Genomic DNA, 26,892 nt, shown 5'->3' on the forward strand with positions numbered 1-26,892 from the left:
AATAAACAACAGTCTTTGACGAAATTTACTAACTACCAATGACAAATTTGACTGTCATTGAAAATTAGCAGAACTTTAATTTAACAAGAGTATGGGAGGATTTAATGTGAAGGCTACCTTTGATGATATTTGCTAAGATGAGCTTCACCTAAGTTCAACTGTTTGTTTTTTTTTTTTTTTTTTGGAATTTTAGGTTGAATGATAGTTGAAGCAATTGAAAGTAAACAAGCCAGCAAGGTAGAAAGAAGAAGCTTTGTTTTTGTTCTTCTTCCTTCACCACCCAGCTTCAAACGTTGTTGTTGTTGTTGATAAAAGGGGGTAAACTAGCAAAGGCACAAACAATAATAAAATATGAAAATCAGTTTTTTATTTTGTTTGGACTTAACCTGTGACAACTGCCACGTGTCCTTAAAAAGTGGATTTTCCCATCATGGGAAAAAACATGACTTTCCCAGGCTAAACGTTACCAAAGAGTGAAGCTATATATTAGAAAGGAGGGTGAGAATAATGGAAGTGGAAGCAAATTCTTGATTACTATTGTTAAATGTAGTGATTAGAATTTTACTTCTATTTTTGTTTTTTTTTAATTAAGTGATTATATTTTTCATTGTATATGATTATGCTTTTCATTGTATGTACTTTTTCCCAATAAATAGGTTTGGAGTAAGTATATAGCACAATTTAAATTTTAAATCAAAATTGCACATTTCACTTTTAAATTCATTTAATTAATTAAATTAATTAAGAATTTTTAAAAGAGACTTTATATAAAACAAATTTTATTATAATTTTGTTTTTTAATTAAGTGATTATATTTTTCATTGTATATGATTATGCTTTTCATTGTATGTACTTTTTCCCAATAAATAGGTTTGGAGTAAGTATATAGCACAATTTAAATTTTAAATCAAAATTGCACATTTCACTTTTAAATTCATTTAATTAATTAAACTAATTAAGAATTTTTAAGAATTTTTAAAAGAGACTTTATATAAAACAAAGTTTATTATAATTAATTTTTATTTTTGTGGTGGCCGGGGTTTGAACCCCCCGGACCTTTGCATATATTATGCATTGTCTAAACCAACTGAGCTAAGCTCACAAAAACGTTTATAATTAAATCTAACTAAGTGAATGAATTTAACTGTTGAGCTGTACCAAAAAACGAATCGTCCAAATATTCTTTTCTCTAGGGACTAAAAATTTCATTTTCTTTGGATATTGGAAAGTTAGCCAAAAACAAAATTATAATTAAATTTTTAGGATATTGGAAAGTTAGCCAAAAACAAAATTATAATTAAATTTTTAAATTTATCAATTAAATTTTTAATTATACTTTAAAAGTTTTTGATTAAAATGAAATTACAATTTATTGGAAAATTTATGAGCTCAATTACAATTTCGTTTCAAAATCCAATGACTTATTTAAACATTATCCTCAATTTATTCCTAACAAATTTCCCCTCCCCCTCTACATTCTCAAAATCCACATAAATTTCAATTTCAGCATTTTTATTACAAAATTCGAATGAAAGTTATTCGAAATATAAGTTGGACACGTCTTATATGAAGATTGCGGGACTCACAAATCTACACATGTACTTGTAAAGGGTTGATAGACTCGTAAGAGTTTATGAAAAATAAAAAATGACTCAAGAAAACATTTAATTGACACATATACATAATAAATTAATTATAAATATGACTTAAAAGCTCATTATTTTATTTATTTTTTATTACAAAAAGGACTAAACACCCGTTCACTTTAGCTCATTCTTGAAATGGAAAATGCTTTTATTCCTAAACTTTTAGCATTGATTCTTGCATGTCATTTTGCTAATTTAATTTTACTTTCACTTGATTGTTTGACCTTGTCTTTCAAATGGTGTCAAACAGAAATACTTACTCCAGGTTTAGTAAAATGGTGGAGCACACTAATGCCAACATGGTGGAGCTCGACTACATGTTTAGTAAAATGAACCTAAAAGAACAAAAATAAAATGATTCACTGGACACAGTATTATTGTTTTTCAAAGTTGATAAAATATTATTGTTTTTTAAATACTAAGACTTTGTTTGAGAATTTAAAGGTGAGGGGAGGAGAGTGTTTTAAAGGATGGAAAATATAGGGGAGGGGAGGGGAGGGTTTGCGGGTGGAGATTAGGTTGAAAGTGGAGAGAGAAATCGCTTGAAGCTCATAGTTGATAATAAATGGAAGATAGAAACTCTATCTGAACCGATGATTCTTCTTTCATCTTCTTCTACTATGTTGTTCACTTTAACTCACTCATGAATATTGAAATTAAAAATGCTTCTTACATGAACGTGGATAAAATCTTTCTTGTTTTTCTCATTTATTGAAAAACTTATGAGCTAAATTACCAATTTTTAAAATTTCATGACTTATTTAAACATTGGCTTCTTAGTGAATTTCCCGTTCCCCTATATTTTCATGGGTTAAATATGTTTTTGGTCCCTATAAAATTGGGACCTTTTAAGTTTAGTCCTTACTTAATTTTTATAGTTCTTTTAGTCCCTATAAAAAATTTCTGCACTCAGTATTAGTCCCTCCTCAATTCAAATTTGTTTAATTTATGCTTAAACTCTTGAGTTTTTGAACAATTTTTTGCAGACGTGTTAAGAACATTACTAAAAGTTCCTCTGCAAAATATTGTCGCAAAATTTGATTTCTACGTCCAGATTTTGTTAATTTTATCATCAACTTTTGCCGTTTTAAAAAATTCATATTTAATTTGTTTCATGTTAAAAAATTCTAAATTTTAGTTAATGAACCTTTCATAGTATTCTAAACTTGTCTCAAGAAAATCGTACAAAAATTAAAGAATTTAAGGATAATTAAACAAACTTTGTCGTAACAGGGATTAAAATTGGAAGCAATTTTTTTTTGTAGGGACTAAAACACCTATTAAAATTAAGTAAGGACTAAACTTAGAAGTTCCCAATTTTATAGGGACCAATAACATATTTAACCCTATTTTCAAAAGCTCTCAAAATTTCAATTTTAAGCCTTCCAGATTACAAATCCAAATGGGATTTGTCATTTTTTTATAAGGAAAGGAAATTAAAGAAAGACTACAGAACTAAACGAGGAGTATTACTGCCTATAACATTAAAATGAAGAAGACGTACTTTGGGAAGGAAGAATATTAAGTATGGAGCAAATAAAAGACCTGTTATTACCATTTTTTGCAAGGAAATCATCATAATTATTGGCCTCTCAACTCGATGGACATGGGTAGTGATATACATCCAATCAGTGTTGTGGATTTGGCCAAGAATCTCATAAAGGGGAGGTTGCATGCAACCATTCAGAGGAGAGAAGCTTGTTGTTCCCACTTCAGCCTTTGCTATTAAACACAGGTAAATTACACATTTATTCCATCGGCAGTTAACTGCTATCGGGTGAGTTTTTTAGCAAACTCGAGAGTGGAAACAGCAATTATCCAAAGGAGAAGTCAATCATGGGCTGCCTTACCCAAAAAAAATTAAGAAATTAACAGTTGTATAGGTACATTTTGCGAGATTTTATACAAGTTTATGTCAGTTTTAATTTTCTGTTGGTCTAAATCTCTTAAAATGTTGTAGTGGTCTACCCAAAAAAAAAATTAAAATTAAATCATAAGTCTATTTTGTGAGACTTTAAACAATTTTTCAACGATTTTAGTTTTTGGCGGTTTCAAAAGTGACATACGTGATTTTGTCTTGTTTATACTTGACTAGTTAGCAGAGGGTTATAAACCTTATAATTTGCACAAGGTTCAAATCTCCCGTATATTGTTCGTCCTATCAACTGAAAATTCCCTCGGTTAACAGTTGTACTACAAAAAAAGTTTCATAATTTATAGTCGTAGTAAAATATGTATATCATTTTTTCTAAGTATCCACCATAGCTTTTTAGTCAAACTCCGCAACTTCAACTTTGTGTTTAATTCTTATTACAACTTTCATTTTGTGTTTATATAATATAGTTTATTTTAATGGTTTACCCAAAAAAAAAAAATTACTCCGTCACTGCAACTATTGCCAACAATACCTGGTAACAAGATGAACCACCACAAGGGAGTCAGAAGCTAATTTTAGACCGCAAACTTCACAATCATTGTTGTGGATTCATCATATATATTCAAAAGATGTAGAAATTTTTGCATACCCTAATTGTAAATTGTTATGAAAACTGCATTTTAAACATGTGACTTGTACAATTCAAACATGTAAAAAATCCTTAAAAAAGGACAGTATTTTACGGATCTAAATTGTACAATCTCGACATGTAAAGTGTTCATCTGTTTTTTTGTTTTTAACTTTTTTCCTGTAATATAGGCGTTCCAATTTCTCTATATCGATACGAGGTTTCAATTACCATGATGGCCATGAAGATTATTAAAATATGTTGATGAGGTTTTTATTTCTTTGCTAATATGTTGATGATATAATTAATTGTTAAATATATAATAATTTACATGTCATTTTTCTAATTAAGGACACAATAATCATTTTTAAACTATGTATAAAAAGTCCTGAAAAATGCATTGTACACATCCAACTTGTACGATATAGATGTGCCAAAAGTCATTAAAAGAGCATTTTAAACATATGAATTGTGTATAATCTAGATATATAAAAGTCTTGAAAAGTGCATTTTATACATCGAAATTGTAGAATCAAATTTGTAAAATATACTAAAAATTGAATAGACTTCTCATAATCGTTTCGACAGTAGATGAAAGAGAAATTCATTTAAATAATTGAACATATAAGACAAACTCACCACATGTAAAAAATAAAAATCCTGTTTAAGCATCATGTATTCTTTTGAAATTGACTTCAAATTTTGATTCCATGAATGTCAAAATCATATCGCGATTTTGGGAGGCGTGCCACAATTTTCTTGGCAGAATGGATGGTTTCTGCTAAAGGAAAATCATGGCGCGATTTTGTGCAAACGTGGCACGATTTCTGGATAAGGTTGTTGTACCATGGGCCGTACACTTAAATCGTGGCGTGATTTTCACAGGCGCGGCGCGATTTTGTCTGTCACTGTGTACTATTTAAGTGTAAGTGTTTCAGATCAGTTTTTGAAGTGAGCTTGAAGAGAGAAAAACTTGGATTACATAGGAGGTAACTTTAGGGTTGAGTGTCTTTGTAGTGAGATTCTCTTGGGTTGGGAAACATTGTAAACACATTGGGTAGTGAGATTTCACCATTGGAAGGATCAAAAAGCTTCCTTTTGTGTTTTCTCTTAGGATTCATTGTGAGTGTGTCTGACATGAAAATGGGTAGATATTAGGTCTTGTTCTTTTGTGAGCTTTTAAGCGAATTTCTTGTAACTCATTTGTATCACTTTCATCTTAGTGGATTGGAGGGCTGCTCTCTCCCCCAGAGTAGGTCATATTGGACCGAACTAGGTTACCATCTTGGTGTGTTTGTTTTCTTTCTTGCTTTCTTATCTTTGTTGTTTTGATTATGCTTGTGGTGATGTTTTACACTTAGTTTTAAGACTGTTTGTTGTTGTTGCTTGAGGTTATTTTGTCCATTGATTACCACTACCTTTGCCCCACACATCTTTGTTTTTCCTCCTCCTGCTTCCCCACTTGCCAACCAAATTGTTCAAAAACACCTAAAAGCTCCTCTTCACTGCTAAAGAACAAACAATGAAAAAAAAGACACCTAAAAAGACTTTGCCTCACTTGCTGTATTATCCTCCAGAAAAAGACTTTGAACAAAAAGTCTATAGCTATAACTATCTCTAGAAACAAATAATAGTGCCTCTTTTGTGGACTTTGATGGTAAGTAGAATCCAAATTGGAAATCAAATAGACACCCCTAAATAATTTGATTTAAACTTGAACTTATCCTCAATTTAGTCGTGCTTAATTTCACATTTTTTTTATTATAAAGCCCAAAAAAATGCTTGAAGTTACTTTCTGGAAAAGGCCATTTACTTTAAATAATTTGATTTAAACTTGAACTTATCCTAATTTCACATTTTTTTTATTATAAAGCCCAAAAAAATGCTTGAAGTTACTTTCTGGAAAAGGCCATTTACTTTTTATCCATGATTGTCTTCAAAATTAAACCTGGGATGTTGTCTCATTGTAGCCAATAGGAACACACCTACTTAGAGATATGTTGGTGCTCAAAGACCACTTAATTTAGATTAAACAAATTTTCAACCAAATAAAATACTCCCTCCGTTTCAAAATGAGTGTCGTTTTAGGTGTTTACACACATATTAAGAAATGCAATGATTAAAAGAAAGAGAATGGTTATTTTAACAAATTATCCTTATTAACTATTGGTTAGTTTTAAAAGTAATACTTTGGAAGTAGTGTGCAGAATATTAATTGGAGGGTACAATTGAAAAGAAAAAGTTATTATTGCATTGGAAACTGAAAGCGACATTCATTTTGAAACAATTTTTTTTGGCTAAAGCGACACTCATTTTGAAACAGAGGGAGTAGATTAAACAAATAGTATCAATTTGATCAAATCATATAAAGTTATAAACAATTAGTGCTAATGTCTTTTTTGACCGAAAAAGACATTTTAATTGCCATTTGAACAAGCCGGAGTGCTTGGACAGAGAGAAAAAAAAAACTGGACTTACGGTCTGTGGTTTAGATTAGAATCCGTGAGACTGCGACAAATTTGCTATACTTCGTTTTTTCAAAGAAAAAAGTCTTATGAATCAATCAATCAGTGATTACAACTCACAATCACTATGCCATACAATAATGGATTCGAGACAAAGCAATTGGAAAAGGTCGCAGTCTATTATGAGGATATAAATTAATTGAGAGACTTTTTTTTTTTTGAATAGCAAAGATACACCTGAGGAGTCATCCAAGGGACGCTCAAAACCCCACGGAGCCACGACTAGCTCCACAAAACGAGCCAGACGGAAGCCACCAAGGGAGCCACGAAAAAAGAACCAACAAAGAAAACAAAAACAAGGTCAGAAACAACAGACCAAAAGCAACAAAACAAAAATCACCACCGGAGAGGCCAAAGCACCAACCGCCGAAGACAGGATGCCCAGAAAGAACCCAGGATAACGGCCAGGGAAGGAAGGGCAATGAAACCCCCACCAAACCCCCACCCGAACCGAGGAACACCTCCACCACAAAACCCTATCGAAGCCAACAAAGGACGGGTTGCACCTCCCACTCATGATAAGTGCAGGAACTAGCAGGACACTTAGCCAGGAACCACTTCCAAGCTAAGAATTTTGCCCCATCCACCACCGACCTCTCACAATGGGTGCCACCAGCAAAAATCAGGTCATTCCGGGACGTCCAGATGGTCCAAATAACAATTAATTGAGAGACTATTTTAACTTGCGTATTCAAGTAAAATAGGAAAAATACAGTACAATTTTAAAACAACAATGCTAACAAGTTAAACTTTCATAAAAAATACTACATCCGTTTTAAAATCAGTGTCGTTGAAAGTTTATATACACATATTAAGAAATATAATGATAGTATCAAAATACATGACAATTTTACTAAACTAACCTTGTTTATTATTGATGTGATATTCATTTTAAAACAAATTTTTATCCTTAAAGAGACATTCATTTTAAAACGAAACAATATTTACAAATGCTACTCTGTACCATATTTAAAAAAACTTGACTTTGCTTTTTCTTTTTACTAGATCAAACTTATTTATGCAAATTTCTCAAAATGCGTACAAGATATTTACGATGAAGAAGGAGTAAAGAAGTAGAACATGTATCATAAAATGATTGAATGCTAAGACTAAACTTGTTCTCATAGTGCTATTGATTTTGATATCTGGAGGTGGCGTTATTGATTTCGATATCTAATACACTCTCGAGTCTCGGGTCATTATTATAAATAAACGACTATTTTTTAAATTAATTGAATGATTGATGCATCTAAATTGGTTTAAAGATGAGTTCAAATATAAAATTTTATATTTCTTTTCCATTTGATAGTATTCACATTAAATTTATTTTTTATTAAAAATGGTAGGAGTCTACCTTTAACCATTTTTAGTGGCCTTATTGAATACCCTAATATATGTATAATATGCGTGTATCTTTACTAGTATTTCCACCCGTGCAACGCACGGGCGAACAAAGAATTTTTGTGGCGTTAACAAATTAGTATTCTGAAAGTACCACCAAAATACAAACGCACTTGTTAGACAAATCTTTTAATGTTGTCATCATAAAATTAAATCGTTACATATAGTTCAATTTAGGTTAAAGCAATTACATATCCATGACCAATAATAATTAATGATTACTTATGTTATAAGTGACACAAAAGTAATCGATACTTTGAAGAGCAATTAATCCAAAAAACAAAATCCTTATGGAAGATAGATGCATCATCTCTATATAGCTCCAAAGTTATCTACAAAAATAAACATATTTTAATGTTTATTTTATACTAATACGATAAATATTTGCCTAAAAAGGATATTATTTATTAATATGTGATTCGAAGAAGAAAAAAACTTAGTTATCGTAAATCTGTTAACATTTTTTATTTGTGCTTCTCGTAAGCCCCCGTGTTTTTAGAAGGCGGATTGAGAATATCCTATTTTCACTATTATAATCATAAGAGAAATGCTAGGGTCAAACCCTTTAACACACTCTTTTAAACACACCCACTCATTTGAAGCCACCTCATCGGATGAAAACGGTCAAGATATCAATATGACTTCAAATGTAATATACCGAGAAGTATTTCATAATGTAAGTTAAGTTGTGTTAAAAATCAACGATTTTTGTATGCTATTTTGATGTATTGCATTCTAATGGTAGCATCAAACTATATTACTAAAGTCACCATTATACGACTAATATTTATTGTAATTTAAATTTTATAAAATATTACTCACATTGATTCAGTTATAACCAACTGACTTATTAATATAGAAAGGGAATAACAATTGTAACTTAAACGCACAGGTGTAAGCTGGTAGGACCCGTGCGGAGCACGGGTCGATGGTCTAGTTGAGAATATCCTATTACAAAATAAAATGGATAAACAAAATATTGAATGCATCATAAAGATTACATAAAACTCTATAGCCTTCTGTAAATTCTTGAAATATAAAATTACAATGTTTTTACTAAAAAAAAATACTTCAAACTTAATAAACAAAACACTAAAAGAAATATATAAAAAGAAAAAAAAATGTTACACAATTCAAAAGGAAACTTAGTAAAAAGTCATTGTCAATAATAGCTTCAACATCTACTTCACAGATAAGTAAGCATATGTTATGCTTCCCAGAAATCATAAATCATTTATACCAATTTAATCAGTTTGAGTTACAAATTTGATAAAGAACTTAATACACAATTGTCTATTATTTTTTGCCTTTCAATCACTATATATATATATTTTTAAATAATTGTCTATTGTTTTTGTATGTAACACACACTATTGAAGAACTTGATACACTTGTATTCACTCTTATACTTGTTGCAGAAGCATATAGCAACACCTTCATATCCATGTAAAATTAGTCACATGCTAGTCCCCCATTGCTCCAATATTGCCTAAACCAGCAAATTTATAAGTCAATGATACAGTAAGTAGCGAGATTGTTTTAGATTGTTTTATTAGTCTTCAAATGAGTGCAAGTGAAAATTGTTTCCTCTACAATTATTTTATCATTAAATTCTTCATTGCCATTCCAAAAGGGAAAAGGAATTCGAATAAAACTTGAATGAACATTGCATTTAACACAGACAATATCAATTTTAATGTGTTCCAATATGGATTACATTGCATTTATGTAAAAATCTTAATTCAGCACTATGAAATGACTCTGCAAAATTCAATAGTGAATTTTGTAACAAACAAAAATGAAATTCTTTAAAGGAACTACAGTAGGGAGATTGAAATTAAATAGGAAGGTGATAAAAGCAAATGCAACCTAGCTGAGAAAACATAGTCCAGCACATGGGTGAAGATAGGAAGGGTAGAATTAATTAGATACCTTGAAGGAGAAACTCTCAAATGTGTAATTGGTTGTGATATCTTCCACACTACGATTAAGAAGAGGTAAGCCTATTTAAAAAAACTTAAAATCAAAAGTCAATCTCAGGGTAAATCTAATAATGTTAAATTGTATACCTATTTAATCTTAACCATCAACTGCAGGAAAGGATTAAAAACAGGTTCTTATCCATGTACCCCATCATAACTGTTCCAGTTTTGTATCATAGTGAACTCAAATCCACCCTTACATATTGTTTCATCTTTGTAACCTTCCATCGATCATAACATATGGTTTTCTCTCATCAATCTGATTATAAGTTTAAAAATGACGATAATCTACTAACAGTATTTAATTACTTAAATGTACCATCCTAAAATATTTCATTGATCATAAAGCATAAGCAAGACAGACATGGACTTTTCAGCTAACAATTAATATCTTCAAAGACATGGACTTTTCACAAAATTTCATATAGAAGAATATGATAGCTAGTTTAAGACTATGATTAGGAAAAGATGATAATCATTTTACTCCTAGAATTGAAATCCCACAAAACAACTTGCCATAGAGTGAGTGTATGGAAAGAGCATTAGGATCAACAATTGAGTTTACAGTAAAAACCCAGAATATCAAAGGATCAACCTAATAGGTATAAACTATTTACCATAGTTTGACACCAAGGAGCAACCAGTGAGGCGACATCCGTAGACATTGCAATAGTTGAAAGTCCAACACTGTCAGACACAAATATAGGGATCAGAAAATATTTTGGAGGGATTTGAATTTGAAAACTTGATTGAAAAGGGAGAAAATTGCAGATGGAATGGGACTGGTCATGTGTACAACAAATCATCTTTTTTTACTCAGACTAATCAGTTAACAAATGTATCAATTGTTCCTCATTTAACATATTTCCCATTTCTTACTCAGACTTAACAATGATAGTTTTGAAATTCTTAAGCATATGACCTACAGGGGAGACAAATATAGGAAAAGATATTTCTAGATTAATTTTTATCCACTCAGACGCTTAATTCAACTTTCTATTTGTTCCCTGTAGGTCATATGATTAAGAATTTCAACTTCTATTTGTTCCCTAAAACAAACTTCAAATATACTAAACGAATCATGACACTTTTTCTTTTGTTGTTTGATTTTGACTATCATGAAAATAAAAACTTGTCAAATTGATTTTAGAACAAAACACAATATAAGTTAAAACTGTAAAATACTAACACTAAGTTAAAACATAATATTAACACATATATGTAAACTATATAAAATGTAGGCTCCAAACAGTTTTGTTCAAGAATAACTTTTAAGTTTGATTGCCTCTCGAACTTCAATTATTCAACTCAAACATTATGCATAAAACATGTCACCCAACAAAACCAGAGTTTAAAAATTGTATAAAATCTGCCATCATATATTTATTTAGTCAAAATAGCATGTCTTGCATATTCAGACAGAGAGTAATTGAAACAAACCAAATTAGAACAAACCAACTTAGAACAAAACAATCCGGACAAAAGGGTCATATATTTTTACCCAAATTAGAGCAAACCAAATTCAACTCAAACAAAACACAAACTAAAACTTCAGGAAAAAAATAAAGCACATGCATATACACAAAAAAGGAAGGTTAATGCGAGTAACAAAAACCTTCATAAACCTTCAATCAAGCTACATATAGGCATATATAAGTTCTAAATTCTCTTAGCACTATACTTTGCAAAAAAAAAAAAAATTAATAACTAAAACTAAAAACTCACAAAAAAAAAGGGGAACACCAATCAAACAAACAAAACAATCACAAAAATTGTGTTCAGAACAACTATGCAGACTTGCAGTTCATGATTTAGTGAACAAAATGGGCTAAAAAAACCAACAAACCAACAAAGAACAACAAAAAAAATTAACGGATTTGGTACACAATGATCATCGCATAATCAAATTACCTACAGAACTATTCGGATTGAGCACCATTTTCGCTCGCCAACCTTTAATATCCAGAAGATAGAGTTTCGCGTTCATGAGATCTGAATTGTGTAACATGTTAACGAACTTGTCGGCGTAGACGCTCATGGCTCTAAAACCCCATTACCTCTAAAACTGTTCAGAAACAAAAAGAGAGAGAGCATGAATAACAAAGCAAAAATTTGCGGGTTGAATTGAAAGTGGTTTTAATAGAGAAAAGGGCCATGAACAGGGGCGGATCCAGACTTTAGGTGCATGTGGAGCTAAAATTTCAAATAAATAATAATACAAACAATTTTTTTTAATCGACAAATATTATTACCTCATTGTTTGATACAATACTGAAAATCATCTCATATCCATTTGTTGAAAATGAGATAAAATGACATCATTGCTAATTGTTAATAGAGCGTCTCTTAACCACTGATTACTCATTTTATTACATAGGTTACTCTTCACAACTTTCATAGCAGAAAAAACATGTTCAACTTACAGTTGCTACCGTGCGTGTGTGCTATATGTGTTTTATCTACTAAAAATAAAAAAATAGGGAAAAGCATGTGGAGCTATAGTCCCACATAGCTCCAACATGCATCCGCCCCTGGCCATGAAATATCGAAGGGATTAGAGTGATAGATTGGTTTTCATTAGTAATAAAAATTAATCTAACTATTATAATCCTTTGAGAGCCATGTAATTGAATCGTTTGTAGGACCTTGTACATAAAAATTCTATAATTTGAAACTTTATTTTCACAAACCAAAACAAAACATGAAAGTAAATCAATCAATTTTAGCTTTACATCGTATGGACTTATTCTTGAGTATAACAACTACACAATTAATTGAATAATAACTCCTATTCTCATCTTGTAAGGACTTATTTCCCTTCTTTAAGCTCCATAAAATCCATTTAAATTGCAGAGTCAAAGTGACTAAATACTATAAAGCTGAAGCATGCATTTGCAATTTTGATTCAATATTTAAAACAGATATATAAATAAACTACTCAATTAAACCAAATAGCTACTTTTGCAAAATCATTGGTTGAGAGAGAGTGAAAACACGGTTTACTAATAACAATCTCTTGATCTTTTCTCTAACTGAATTAAATTTCATTTTTTGCTTAAAGACAAAATTATAAACACTTAAAACAAAATTGCAGCATTGATTAACACAAACTGAAATGATGTTGAAGTAATTGTCTGATTGAAAGTAAAAATGCATATGCTTTGTATATCCTCATTCTTAAATATGTTTAATTATTTGAAAAACCAGTACTTGAAGTTGATATTTTATAGATGGGAAGAGAGTGAAAATTGATTTTGTTTAACTCATTATTGTCCCTTTTTCTTGTTGTGTAGCATGTGTGATGTAAGCATTGTGTGTGTAATCATATCTATGTTTGAATTTTAAATTGATAATGAAGTTCAAATTTGAATGTGTGTTAGAACAAAAATCCAAATCAGATAATTAAAATAATCATCATTTCATAAGCTAATAACCAAGTAACAATTCAAAATCACATAAAGCTTAGTGAAGTGAATCTGATTGTTTACAAACATGTGAATTACAAAAAAAAAAAAAACTAAAATCCACTAATAAAATTACAAACAATTAAAAAAAACAAATATTATGAATAAAAAAACTAATAATAATCAAAGATTTACCTTCAAACAACTAAAGCCAGCTTGATTCTCAAAACCATTTTGTTCATCTTCTTCAACATGTTGCTGCTACACCAAGTTTTGAAAAATCAAAACACCATTTGAAGTGATTGTGATGAAATAAATTTACGAAATTCAATTTAGTTACCTTTCGATGTGTTTTGAATGATTGGACGATGATATTAACAAAATGCCTCGACATTTCAATGAAGGATAGTCAGGCCTTTTAGAAGTTGGATTCATTACCTTTTAGAAGTTAATCAAAAACAAAACAAACAAAAAAATCATAGGAAAATTAAGGAGTATAAACAGTACCTTATAGTTTGACATTTCAATGAAGCCAAATTCAAATTTTTGATTGTATGTTGCCGTTTTTCACCTATAAGAACAACAAACCAGAGGAGAGAGTGAACAAATACACTTCTGTATGAACATGGATCAAGAACTCAAAACAATAATAGTATTTAGAATCATTACCTTAGAAGTCGTCTTGAATCACTGTGGATTTTGATTTCTGATTTGAGAATTAAGAAACAATGAAAGAGAAGAGGAGAGAAGATGAAAAAGAGAGACTGGGAGATTGAATTCGTAGAGAGAGAAGAAGAAGAAGAAGAAGAAAGAGAGAGTGAGAGATTGAATTTGATGATTTGAATTTTGAATTTGAATTGAGGGAGGTGGGTAATGAGATTTGTCTGCAAAATGTTCACTATCAAGGTTAAGGAAAAATTTTCCAACGTGAAAACAGGGATGACAGAGAAATCTTTCCCTTTCTGTTGCCTTGCATTGAATGCTTATGAAAAGAGAAGAGTTTGAGTGTTGGGCTTAGCATAGTTGGGCCTCATTTCAAATTGAACATTTGTTTTTTTCTTAATAACACATCCGAAAATGACATATCTTAGAGGGAAATTAACACATTCAAAATTTTATGCTCTAAATTGAATTTTGATATTTTTTTATTGTGTAAATTTCAAATTGTTATGGTTTTGTGGTCCCTATTACTATAAGTGATGATAAAATGAGATTATAAAATATGATGATTTATTATAGGAGGCTTAGAATTTTGACACATTGGATTGATGCAAATTTTTTTCCTATTTGTGGCTTCACATTTGTATATTATTAAGATTAAGATGTTTGTGCACAATATGCAAGCAAATTACTTTTTAAATCAAAATACTATTTTTGTACAACAATAGAGATTAATATTCAAGTAACTAAGATTCATTTAAATGAATGACATTATTGTCAATTTTATTTTAAATGAATGACATTTTCTAATACTTTTTTTATATATAGTGACTAGAGATCATACCTCCAATTTTTTGATTAAAAAATTTCAAGTATCTATCACTCGCATCTTATTTAATTAGTTCTACAACGTTCTAAGTTATTATTATAGTTGGGCTACTTAAATTTATGATTTTATAGATAAGAAAAATCTTATATGCAAGTCATATTCTTAACATAAGACTCTTATCGAGTATACGGTTCATTGTTCATTTAACTTCCACAAGATTCAGAGAATTATTTTTGCACTTGAGTGCAAAAATTCTCAATTCTCTCAAAGTTAATTACTCCTACAAACAATGCAACATGTTCTTCCATGCCATATTTGAAGTACTTTAAACTACTCAAATTGAAAAGAAATCGCGTTGGAATCACTTAAATAACTGAACTATAAACTTGATCGGACTTTCTAACACTATGATAGACGTACATGAATGTTTCTAGTTGTCAACAACTTTCGATCCATTTTCATAGCTTTTCATGATTAAGTTAATTACCTTGGTTCATATACGGATTCTTCAAAAGTATGTAGTCACCTACAATTTCTTGTTTTATTACTAGCAATATGGTGCATGCAGCATTGCGATTATATATCGTGGGCATGGAATTCAGAGAGTCGGCACCTAGGGCGGATGCATGTTGGAGCTATGTGGGACTATAGCTTCACATGCTTTTCCCTATTTTTTTTTATGAGTAATGATATTTTGACATCCATTTGATGACAACTTTGTTGACAACCTTGTTTTTCTCACTTCTTATTGGTCAAAAACAATGTAGAGAGAAAAAGGAAGAGAGAGGATAACAACATCATGTGAGTATGAGAGAGAAAGTTGTCCAAAAGTTGTCAAAAAGTGATTGTCAAAATATCATTTCTCTTTTTTTTATTTTTAGTAGATAAAACACATGTTTTTTCAGCTATAAAAGTTGTGAAGAGTAACCTATGTAATAAAATGAGTAATCAGTGGTTAAGAGATGATCTATTAACAATTAGCAATGATGTCATTTTATCTCATTTTCAACAAATGAATATGAGATGATTTTCATTGTAATGTATTGTATCAAACAATGAGGTAATAATATTTGTCGATTAAAAAAAATTGTTTGTATTATTATTATTTATTTAAAATTTTAGCTTCACATGTACCTAAAGTCTAGATCCGCCCCTGGTCGGCACCGTCCCAATATGCACTTTGAGAATTTCAGTATAGTGGAGGGTGGGATTTAGCATGGGTCAGTGGAGTTTTTTCCCACCATGGGAAAGTTTTTTTGGATCATTAGATTAAAGAGGAGCATAGATGTTATAATAGTCTGCCTACACTATATCTTCTCCCACTTTCTCTTCAACCTATCTTCCTCCTTTCACCACTACCAGTAAACTCAAGTCTTTGTTGCCACCAGCAGACCCACCTTATCACACCTCCAAAAAACTCTAATTGGCATCCATTGCTTAGGAGCTTCTGCTGCCATAATCGATTGTCCACATTCAATCAGTTCAAACAACTAATTACATAAAGACAAGATAATCAACACATACAAAAACCCATAACTAAATCACACCAAAGAAGAACATAAAAAATTCTGGATCAAATTTCTTGAATGGTGGATTTTAGTTTTGAGAACATATTCACCAAAGAAGGACATATTCAATCGTTTGTCCATATTCACCGTGATGTCATCGTTATTGTTACTGAAACAACCCTTTTCAACATTAATGGTAAGATTTTAGTTTTTTCATGTCTAATTATTGAAAATTGATTTCATTTTGGAACCTGTTACAATCGTAAGAAATGGATGGAGAGACCAATTTTATGTCAAAATTCAAAATCCAAATTGAAAACCAGCATTCAATTAGATCCAAAATGTTATTTTCTAGAACAACACCCTTATAAAACTTTGGACTTTGAGTTTTCCGGCAGCAACCATGGTGGTGTGTGGTGGTGGTCAAAGTGATTTGGTGGTGGTGGTGGTGTGGGAACATATGAAAGAGAGAGGGTGGAAGATAGTGTAAAAAATAATCTAGTGCTGAGAGAGTAGGATAAGAATATGTTCCTCATTTAATCTAATGGACATTATCAACTTTCCCATCGTGGGAAAAAACTTCACTGACCCATGCTAAATCCCACCATAGTGGAGACATAAGTCAATTTAAATAAGAGAAAAGGCCAAAACAAATAAGTTCCACTTCTTGGTTCATGTACCCCACACAAAAAAATTCCAATTTTGCGTGAATAATGTTATGCCACCTTTTTTATTGATAAATAAAATGGTAAAGTTATTCTCGTTGTCTTTTAATTTAATTTCATATAATTATTTTGTCTTTTATATTTTTCATGTTTTGTCAATTTGCATATTGATTCTTCAGATTCAAATATATGATTTTATTTTGATATGAGTTCTTTATTATTCAAATCTGAGGTCGTTTATTAATGTTTTCTATGAATTTTAGATTTGATATCTGAAAATTCATGCGCAAATAGAAAAAAAAGACAAAAATAATGAAAATAAAAAATAAAATAAATGACGAAATTGTTATCTTAAATTAAATTAAGAAACAATAAATATAATTTTACCTAATATGATAGTTGTGCACGATTATAACATGTGCCTCATATATTATAGTTGTGCTTAAGAAAATTACTAGTTATACTTTTATCAAAGAAAAATATAGATCTTGTTAACTTATGTCCATGTAACCAGGGGCGGACCTGAGCAGGGCAGGGCGTGGCAATAGCCACACCAGCTCAGGTCCAATTGTTTTTAATTTCTTTTAGAATCCAGCCCATCACTTTCCTTTTCTGATTTCTATCAGGCCCACGTTTCCTTTCCTTCTTCTTTTCTAACCGCACCACCTGTTTTCCTTCTGATTTCTCACATCAACACCAACAACAAACCATGAACCGTTACTCTCTCTCTCTCTCTCTCTCCTCTCCTCTCTCAGCCCATTTCATCTCCTCTCCTCTTTCAGGTCAGTTTTGAAATTACTATATTGAAATTGATAGTAGTAGTGAGAGTAATTGAATTAGAAAATTGAAATTGAATCAAGATAATGAGAGTGATAGCAGTTCTGAAATTGAAATTGATTTTAGTTTTATCTTGGTTACTAAAATTTATTAAATTTAATATAATTTAATTATTCGACGGATTTTTTTTTTGCCACAGTGATATTGCAAGTCCAGGTCCGCCCCTGCATGTAACACATGTTAAGGATTTCAAAAATAAAAACTTTACTTTAAAAATATAGTATGAGAACAACGTATATGTTGACCAAGGGTCATAATGTCCCGCTTAATATGTTTTTTCTATTCTTAATTTCTTTATAGTTAGTGATGTCGTAGATAGATGTCTCTGCCTTATTCTTTAGTGTTCCACCGTCTATAAAAAAACAATGGTGAAGAAGGTAGGGATATCAAGTCAACTCATATTCTTTTTTTTTCAACTACTTCCGTATGAGAATCAATATTTGTCATATTTATCAAAAGACCAACAAATGTGCTAACCTCCTTACTAGTAAGGGTCACGATGTTCCACTTGTAGGAGTAAATATTAACTCAACTTTTCTTCTATACCTAATTTCTGTTTATGGTATTGGTTCGCGATGTCATAGATAATGTTTCTGACCTCCTTATAATTACTTTTTTTTTAGCAATCCTTATAATTACTTAAGCAAACGTAAAGAGTGTATTTGGAAATGGTCAAAATACACATCCTAGTCCTAGTAAAAGCTACAAGCTTTATAATCACGAACTTTTGCTTGCAACCATGTTACCAAATGTTATCTTTTGTCATAAAAAAGGCTAAAATATTCTTTTAGTCCCTGTAAATATATCGAATTTGGGTTTTGGACTTTGGTAAAAAAAAAATTGAAATCAATCCCTGCAAAATTTTTTGTTTTTTCAAAAGGTCCTTGGACCCACTTTCTTGCTTATGTGTCTGATTTTTGCATAGGTGTCATTTGCTGACTGTTTAATTTAATTGTGCACATGTGGCAGCCACGTGTAATTGATTTCATTTTAATTATTTAAAATCAATTTTTAAAAAACAAAAACATATTTTCGAAATAAAAATAAAAAAATTGAAAAAAAAACGAAATTAATAAAAATTCTAGAAATTAATTTTCGATATAAAAAATTGAAAAAAAACGAAATTAATCAAAAATCAGTTTATTTTTTTAAATAAAAAAATATGGAACTTAATTTTCAAAATTAAAAGAAAAAAATTGAAAATATTTTTTCGAAAATTATAAAAACAAATTCAAAAAAAAAAAGATTTCAGTTTTTTTTCGAAATTAAGAAGGTTTTTTTTATTTTTTCCTGGAAATTAATTTTTGTAAATTAAAAAAAACAAAAGTTAGATAACATTTTTCTAAAAGTTTACAAAAATTAGTAAATTTATCTTCAGATTTTGATTTCAAAATTAGAAAGAATTTATTTATTTTCAAAAATCTGAAAATAAATTTTCGGAATTAAAAAAATCGGAAAAAAAATTTGAAAGACAAAAAAGACTCTCCCTCAAAAAAAAATTCGTGGAAATTAATTTTCAAAAATTACAAAAAATAAATTCAAAATTTAATTTTCGAATATCAAAATTAATTTTTTTTTTAAAAATTAATTTTTTATTTTTAATTTTTTTTTAAAAAGTAATTTCCGTATTTTTTTAAAATTTATTTTTTATTTTAATTTCAAATATATATTTTTTCTTTTTAAAAAAAATGTTTTTAAATAATTAAACTAAAATAATTACCACGTGGCTGCCAACTGTGCAAGTTACACAGTCAGCGAATGCCACGTAGGCATAAATGTGCCAAATCATCAGTAAAGTGGGCCCAAGGACCTTTTTAAAAAACAAAAATTTTTGCAGGGATTGATTTCAAAAAAAAATTTTTACCAGGGACTAAAACCCAAATTCGCTATATTTGCAGGGACTAAAAACATATTTTAACCTAAAAAAAACTCCTATACATCAACAATAGGTTTGATCCAAATAGTAAAATACATGAACTTTTTAAGCGAGTGTTATAAGAATCCTTCCTTTTACATGGAAGGGTTCTTGAGAGTTATTTTGTGACAAAACTTTAATGACATTTATTATGAAACATAGGGATCAATCCTTGTAGAAGAACATAATTTAAAAACAAAAAAACAAAAAAAAAACATAATTTAAAAACAAAAGGATCGATCCAAATAGAATGTTACATAAAAAACTGATTTAGAAGAAAATAAAATTGAAGGATCGATCCAAAATAAAAGTCAAACTTTGTTATCGGTCATGTGTTGTTCTGCAAAACTTCATTATCGTCTCAAAACTTAAAGAAATTCATGCAACTAATGGCTTATTATCATTTATAATTGGATGTCTGCCACTGCAGTTATTGAAATCTCACAATAATACACTCTACTCAAAATTAAGTAGTGACTATGATCTCTTTCAATTAGGAAAAATAATAGTTTATCATGAAGAGTTTATCGAAATCGCTATAATCTGATGAACTTGATGATGTCCAGGTTGCTAGATTCCAATAATCATAATTGGCTTTTACCAATAGATCAAATGAAGAAAGAATAAATGAAATAAGAAATGTACTTAGACATGTTTGTTATGTCCCGCATCGATAAAAATAACTGAAAAGTGAAGCTATATCAAATGAAGTGTGGGGTAATCCAAATATATGAATTTGGGGTAATCCATTTTATTTAGATTATTGGATTTAAAAATGATGAAGTAACATATTTATATTTTAATTGACATTGACGTGACAATGTTTTTTTTAACAAGATTTACGTGACGATGTTGAATGACTAAAACTCATAAAATTGCAAGAAAATCCCCTAAACACTTCAATTTCATTTTAAAATCATCCAAAATTTTGATATCGGTCATGTGTTGTTCTGCAAAACTTTGTTATCGTCTCAAAACATAAAGAAATTCATGCAACTATGGCTTATTATCATTTAAGTTTCTATTCTTTCAACTGTTGTATGTATGATGCTCTCTTTCAATTTGATATTATTTATTATATGCATTACATAAGTTTTTTTTTTAATTACGTAGTGATTTTAATTTTAAGGGCAGTGTTGTTAACTTGTGCCCTAAAAGCACAAGTTAAGAATTTAAAAATGGAATTAAATCATAAATTATGTCTTGAAAAGATAAAATTTTAAATATCTAGACTATTAAATGCACAATTTTCAAGAAAATGTTTCTATAACTTGTGTCATGAAGGCACAAGTTAACATTTCCTTAGATGATTGATGATTGATATATTTAGAATGGGAAATGTTAACTTGTGCCCTTAAGGCACAAGTTTAGAAGCTAAATGTAGAAATAATATATTGAAATGCGTGCATTAAATTTAATATTTAATGTTTTAATGAATTAAATGTACAAAGTTTAAGGGAATATTTCTTTTTTTGGATTTCTTAACATGTGTCCTTAGGGCACAAGTTAACACTACCCATTTAGAATTAGATCATTGATGATTGATGCTATTGGTATCAATCATCAATGATCTAATTAATAATTTCCTGCTCCTTACTGGATGATATAAGCTATCAACCATTCATTCATTTGGAAGTCTCTGTCCGTTACATGATGACTAGGGGTGGACAAGACCCCGATGGACCGAAATAAACCGGTCTACCCGTGCAGGTTTTGGGTTTTTGGACGGGTTTGAGTGGATCGGCACTTTGGGTTCGAAACTACACAATTTTTTATGTAAAAGTTATTATTTTTAAATGCTTAAATAATGTCTTAAGAACACTCGCTAACATTTTCTATAGTCTAGATATTTAAAATCTTATCTTTTCAAGACATAATTTATGATTTAATTTCATTTTTAAATTCTTAACTTGTGCCCTAAGGGCACAAGTTAACATTACCCATCATCTAAACACTAGTCATGATAAAGCTATAATTATTTTAATTTTTAAACAAATAAAAAAAACGTTTAAAATACATGTAAATGAATAAGAACAAATTATTTATTTTTCATTGGATAAGGTTAGGGTCCTGTAGGTAAAACAGCAATAGAACTACTACTATTATTGGAAAGTGAATTTGGATTCTCTCTTAATTACTTCATCTTTTTATCATTCTTCCTCCACAACATTTTCTATCTATCTCTCTTTTAATTGATTTCTCTCTCTTAATTACTTCCTCATTTTCTTTCTCCCTATTTTATCTCTACTTTACCTCACAATAATTTTGTTGGAGAGGAATGCATGTAGGAGAAGATCCAAACCCACCAATTTAGTGCATGCTTAAAACTAGATTAACCACAACCATTCAAAAACCTCCACGTCTACTCTCTCTTGATGTTGACACTTCTCTCTCTTCAGTCCTCTTCCAAGGAGTATATAAATAATCTCATCTCATCCCTCTCCATTCTTCAAACATTCACATACTCTTCTAAATCCTAATTCTAAACAGCTTATATATATAGTATATATATTTTTATTTTTTTTACAATACCATAGTATTTGATTTACAACAACGTTTGTCGTAAGTTGATTAGAAGAAAAAATATGATGCGCAATTACAAGTTTGCTATGATATGGTGTCCTCTATTTGTAATGTTAGTAGCAATGCTCCACCTTTCATTGGGAGAACAGGTAGAACCACAACCGTTGATTCTAAAATACCACAACGGTCCACTCCTAAAAGGCCGGATCACCGTTAATCTCTTATGGTACGGTAGCTTCACTCCAATCCAACGCTCCATAATCGTCGACTTCATAAACTCCCTCACCTCCTCTCCTAAGGCCCCACTTCCCTCTGTGGCATCATGGTGGAAAACAACAGATAAATACAAGGGAGGATCGTCTAAAATCGTCGTAGGGAAACAAATTATGCACCAGCGTTATGCTCTTGGTAAAAACTTAAAAGGAGCCCACCTTGTTTCACTTGCTTCCGTCTTCAAATACGCTTCCAATGCCGTGAATATTATTTTCACTGCTGAGGAAGTTAGCGTTGAAGGTTTTTGTGGTCGATGTGGGACTCATGGGTCCATCCGGTCGGTTAGGAGAAGAAACCGAATCCCTTACATTTGGGTTGGAAACTCTGAGACCCAATGTCCTGGTCAATGCGCGTGGCCATTTCACCAACCTATTTACGGACCCCAAACACCACCGTTAGTTGCTCCTAACGGTGATGTTGGAGTTGATGGAATGATAATTAACCTTGCAACTCTATTGGCCGGTACCGTTACGAATCCGTTTAATACTGGATATTTTCAGGGTCCACCAACGGCGCCATTAGAGGCTGTTTCGGCTTGCACCGGGGTGTTTGGAAGTGGAGCGTATCCGGGTTATCCGGGTCGGGTTATTTTGGATAGAGTTAATGGTGCTAGCTATAATGCGCATGGAGTGAATGGGAGGAAGTACTTGTTGCCAGCGATGTGGGACCCGCAAACAAAGGGTTGCAGGACACTCGTGTGATGGTTGAATGGAAGAAAGTACGTGTAATTGTGTAAATTCTATTTATGTGAAGTGAAAAAAACATGTTCTAAATATGGAAAACGTAAATTATGGAAAAATAAACAATACTCGTATTGTACTTTATTTACATGTACTACGTAAATCTTTTTCTTCTTAAATGGATATTGATTTCAAAGTCCTCAGATTTCAAAGTCGATTTTTTACTTGCCTTGTGAAATGGTTAAAGCAAAAGCCGTACAATTATTTGACATTATTGAACATTTTTGCTGCGTCATACAGAATATATTCTTATCTTAATTAATTAAGGAGTAGGTGATATATTCTGCTTAGAAGAAGAAGAAAAAAAAGTTCTTGTTCACGAGTGCCTCGGGGCACTGTTTAAGCATCTTATATTTAGTAATGTGTCTCGGGGCATTGTTTAAGCATCTTATATTTAGTAATTATTCTTTTAAAAAGTAAACTATTACAATTTTCAATGCATTCAATGCACAACTTTTCATTAAAAACTTACTAATTAAAGTGCTTAAAGAGTGTCCCGGTACTCGTTAACATTTCTCAAAAAAAAGGAGTGGATGATATGGGTGAGAGCAAAATATTAAAGAAAGAGACGAGTAGAGTAGAGGAGAGTAGAGGAGGGAATAGTGCAAGAAAGTGATACTTTAAGCTTTATTAACTAAAATAAAGAAAGGGCAACTAATCACTGGTGTATACTTTTAATCATATATACTTGTATAGTTAATTTGAATTTTTCTTAATTTATGATGTCCTCACACACACATCTAATGGATGACTAACTAATTGCCCCAACAAGAGGGCATTGTGGGCTTGTAGCATGAATGAATGAATTGTGAATGTCGTGTGACATAAAACGCTAGTAAGGCATTGTTGTTTTGATGGATCAATCATATTAGGGTTAATTATGTTTCTAGTCCCTATAAAATAGCGACCTTGTAAGTTTAGTCCCTACTTAATTTTAATAGCATTTTTAGTCCCTAATTTTGTTTTTCTGCAATGAGTATTAGTCCCTACTCAATTCAAATTTGTTTAATTTATGCTTAAACTCTTAAATTTTTGAACAATTTTTTGCAGACATGTTTAGAACATTACTAAAAGTTCGTCCGCAAAAAATTATCGCAAAATTTGATTTCTACATCCAGATTTTATTACTTTTTATCTTTAACTTTTGTCGTTTTAAAAAATTCATATTTAATTCATTTCATGTCAGAAAATTCTAAATTTTAGTAAACGAACCTTTCATAGTGTTCTAATCTTGTCTCAAAAAAATCGTTCAAAAATTTAAGAGTTTAAGGATAATTAATCAAACTTTGTTTTAGCAGGGACTAAAATTATAAGTAAATTTTTTTTTATAGGGACTAAAAATGCTATTAAAATTAAGTAGGGACTAAACTTACAAGGTCGCTATTTTATAGGGACTAGAAACATAATTAACCCATCATATTATTATTGATAGGAAGTTGTTCGTTAGGTATTTAACAATTGCTCACTTATAAATTATCTAAAATACTCTTTTGGAGAGTTTTTAAAATCGATTAACCCATTTAAAAAAATCATATTATTATTGATAGGAAGTTGTTCGTTAGGTATTTAACAATTGCTCACTTATAAATTATCCAAAATACTCTTTTGGAGAGTTTTTAAAATCGATTAACCCATTTAAAAAGTGTCGAATAACAATTAGCTACTCTTTTACAACGAATAGGAATTTATTGCCGTTTAGCATGTGTCTTTGAGAAATTGTTATACACCTAAAGAGCAATCTTCTTATTTATGAGACTTAGCATGTATGAATGAACTTGCGTTCCGTTGGCCTTTTCTTGTTGTTGGATCAATACTATAATGAAAAGGTAACTGTTTTATATGGCCCGTGCTTTGCTCAAAAGCTCATCAAGTTTATAGGAAAACTGACACGTCCCTTCCTTCCTCTCTCTTCTCTCCTTCTCAAACCCTAGTCGTCACCCATTTCTTCTTCTTCTTGTTAGAGGGGTGATTTAGGGTCAATTTTGACCCAAAAATCACCCCTTCGAGTTGTTTTCCTCCTTATATCCTAATTGAATAAGTGATTTCACATATTTTCTGTTTTCTTTCATTTGTTTGTGTGATTTCGTCGTCTCTGAACGATTCTGTTTGTTTTGATTTCCCGTCTTTGTGCGGTGTGTTTTTGATTTCCCGTCTTAGTGCAGTGTTTATTTGATTCAGGTTGAAAGATTAGCTTTGAGCAAGTGCATATCCGATCAATGACAATGACTTTGGCGTCGTCGACGTTGCAGATCCGGAGACATGAATATTCTGGAGACTTTAATATAGTCATATTAGTCATGTTTGTAGGCATAGATAGTTTGTCGTTTTATGCTATTAACATGGATGCTTTGTAGGCATAGATAGTTTGCCGTTTTATGCTATTAACATGGATGCTGTGAGTTTGTTTACAGATTCATCCTTTTTGTTTTTAGCGAATTTGGATTTGTATTGTATCGATATACTCTATCAATTTGAATGAATGAACATCGTTTATTTTTGTAAAAAAAAAAGTTTATAGGAAAATTAACTCTAGATCATATGAAATTTATCAAAAGTTATAATTTGATCATTGTTTTTTGATCGGAGCATAACTCTTGATTGATTTATTTTAGAGGTCGAATAGAATAATTTGAAGAATCTATATAGCAATCACCCAATAAAAATTCGCATGCGTACGGTATAAAATTCAAATTTATTGGAAAGAAAGGCAAAAGAAACTTTATTCGCCAGTTTCCACTTCCTCATCACTTCCAATTTTCTTTTGGATCCCATCCTTTTTACATTTGGTCAATACTACAAAAAACACATTTGTTGGAAAGAAAGACAAATTTTCTTGCACACCTTCACTTGATTTAGCATTTTTTTAATATATTTTGCCTTTTTTTAAAAAAATATAACAAATAGACTCTGACCTGGAATTCACCATGTTTCATAATATATGGGAGTTGGGATACTAATACGTGGTTGTTCCGAGCTGTAAGGAAAATTTGATCCTTGTGTATTTTTTTGGTGGTGGTCGAGGTTTGAACCCGGATCTTGCATATATTATGCATTGTCCTTACCAATTGAGAAGCTCACTGTGTATGGTGAAAATGGTTATTTTTTATTTTAGCTGATTTTATTTTTATTGTATTATGAGCGTGTCGCTAAAACTTTTTTTCTTATTAAAAATTTTAACTGCAAAGTTTTATTTCATTTGAACATTCTCTCGAAATTGTCCAAGTTGCACATTGCCTGTGCAGAGATAGTACCAACAAAATATAATGTTGGCATGCAAATTCCAAATGATGACCAGAATTACTTAATTTTGACTAAGATATGCAAGCTTCAATTTCTGTTTTAAAATGAAGTAATTTAATTTTGATTTAGTGGCAGTGTTGGCTGTTTTATATTGATCTATTGTATTTTTTGTAAAAAAATGTTGATATATTGTATTTTTTAAAGCGTACTATGGAAATAACTCAACATTTTGGTGTTTGA

The 26,892-nt window shown here is 30.6% G+C and overlaps 1 long non-coding RNA gene and 1 pseudogene across 16 annotated transcripts; one reads left to right on the plus strand and one right to left on the minus strand.

Moving 5' to 3' along the window:
• Positions 1-9,171: 9,171 nt before the first annotated feature.
• On the minus strand, positions 9,172-14,424 carry LOC146943592 (uncharacterized). 15 transcript variants are annotated; one of them, XR_015025635.1, is made up of 9 exons: positions 14,132-14,424; positions 13,970-14,033; positions 13,803-13,848; positions 13,658-13,720; positions 11,970-12,123; positions 10,676-10,745; positions 10,146-10,279; positions 10,009-10,057; positions 9,172-9,565 (listed from the first exon to the last, which is right to left on the minus strand). It is a non-coding gene; the product is annotated as an uncharacterized LOC146943592 (long non-coding RNA). The 15 variants fall into 15 exon arrangements; XR_015025632.1 differs by having other exon boundaries at positions 10,146-10,317; positions 13,803-13,877; XR_015025628.1 differs by lacking the exon at positions 10,146-10,279.
• A 7,595-nt stretch (positions 14,425-22,019) lies between these two features.
• On the plus strand, positions 22,020-23,548 carry LOC146943593 (protein EXORDIUM-like 2 pseudogene; annotated as a pseudogene). Its single transcript, XR_015025619.1, has one exon. The product of XR_015025619.1 is annotated as a protein EXORDIUM-like 2 pseudogene (transcript).
• The last annotated feature ends 3,344 nt before the right edge of the window (positions 23,549-26,892 follow it).

Source organism: Medicago sativa, chromosome 2 (assembly GCF_051527215.1).
Source record: "Medicago sativa cultivar Bolivia chromosome 2, Bolivia_mono, whole genome shotgun sequence".
In the NCBI taxonomy this organism is placed as follows: Eukaryota; Viridiplantae; Streptophyta; class Magnoliopsida; order Fabales; family Fabaceae; genus Medicago; species Medicago sativa.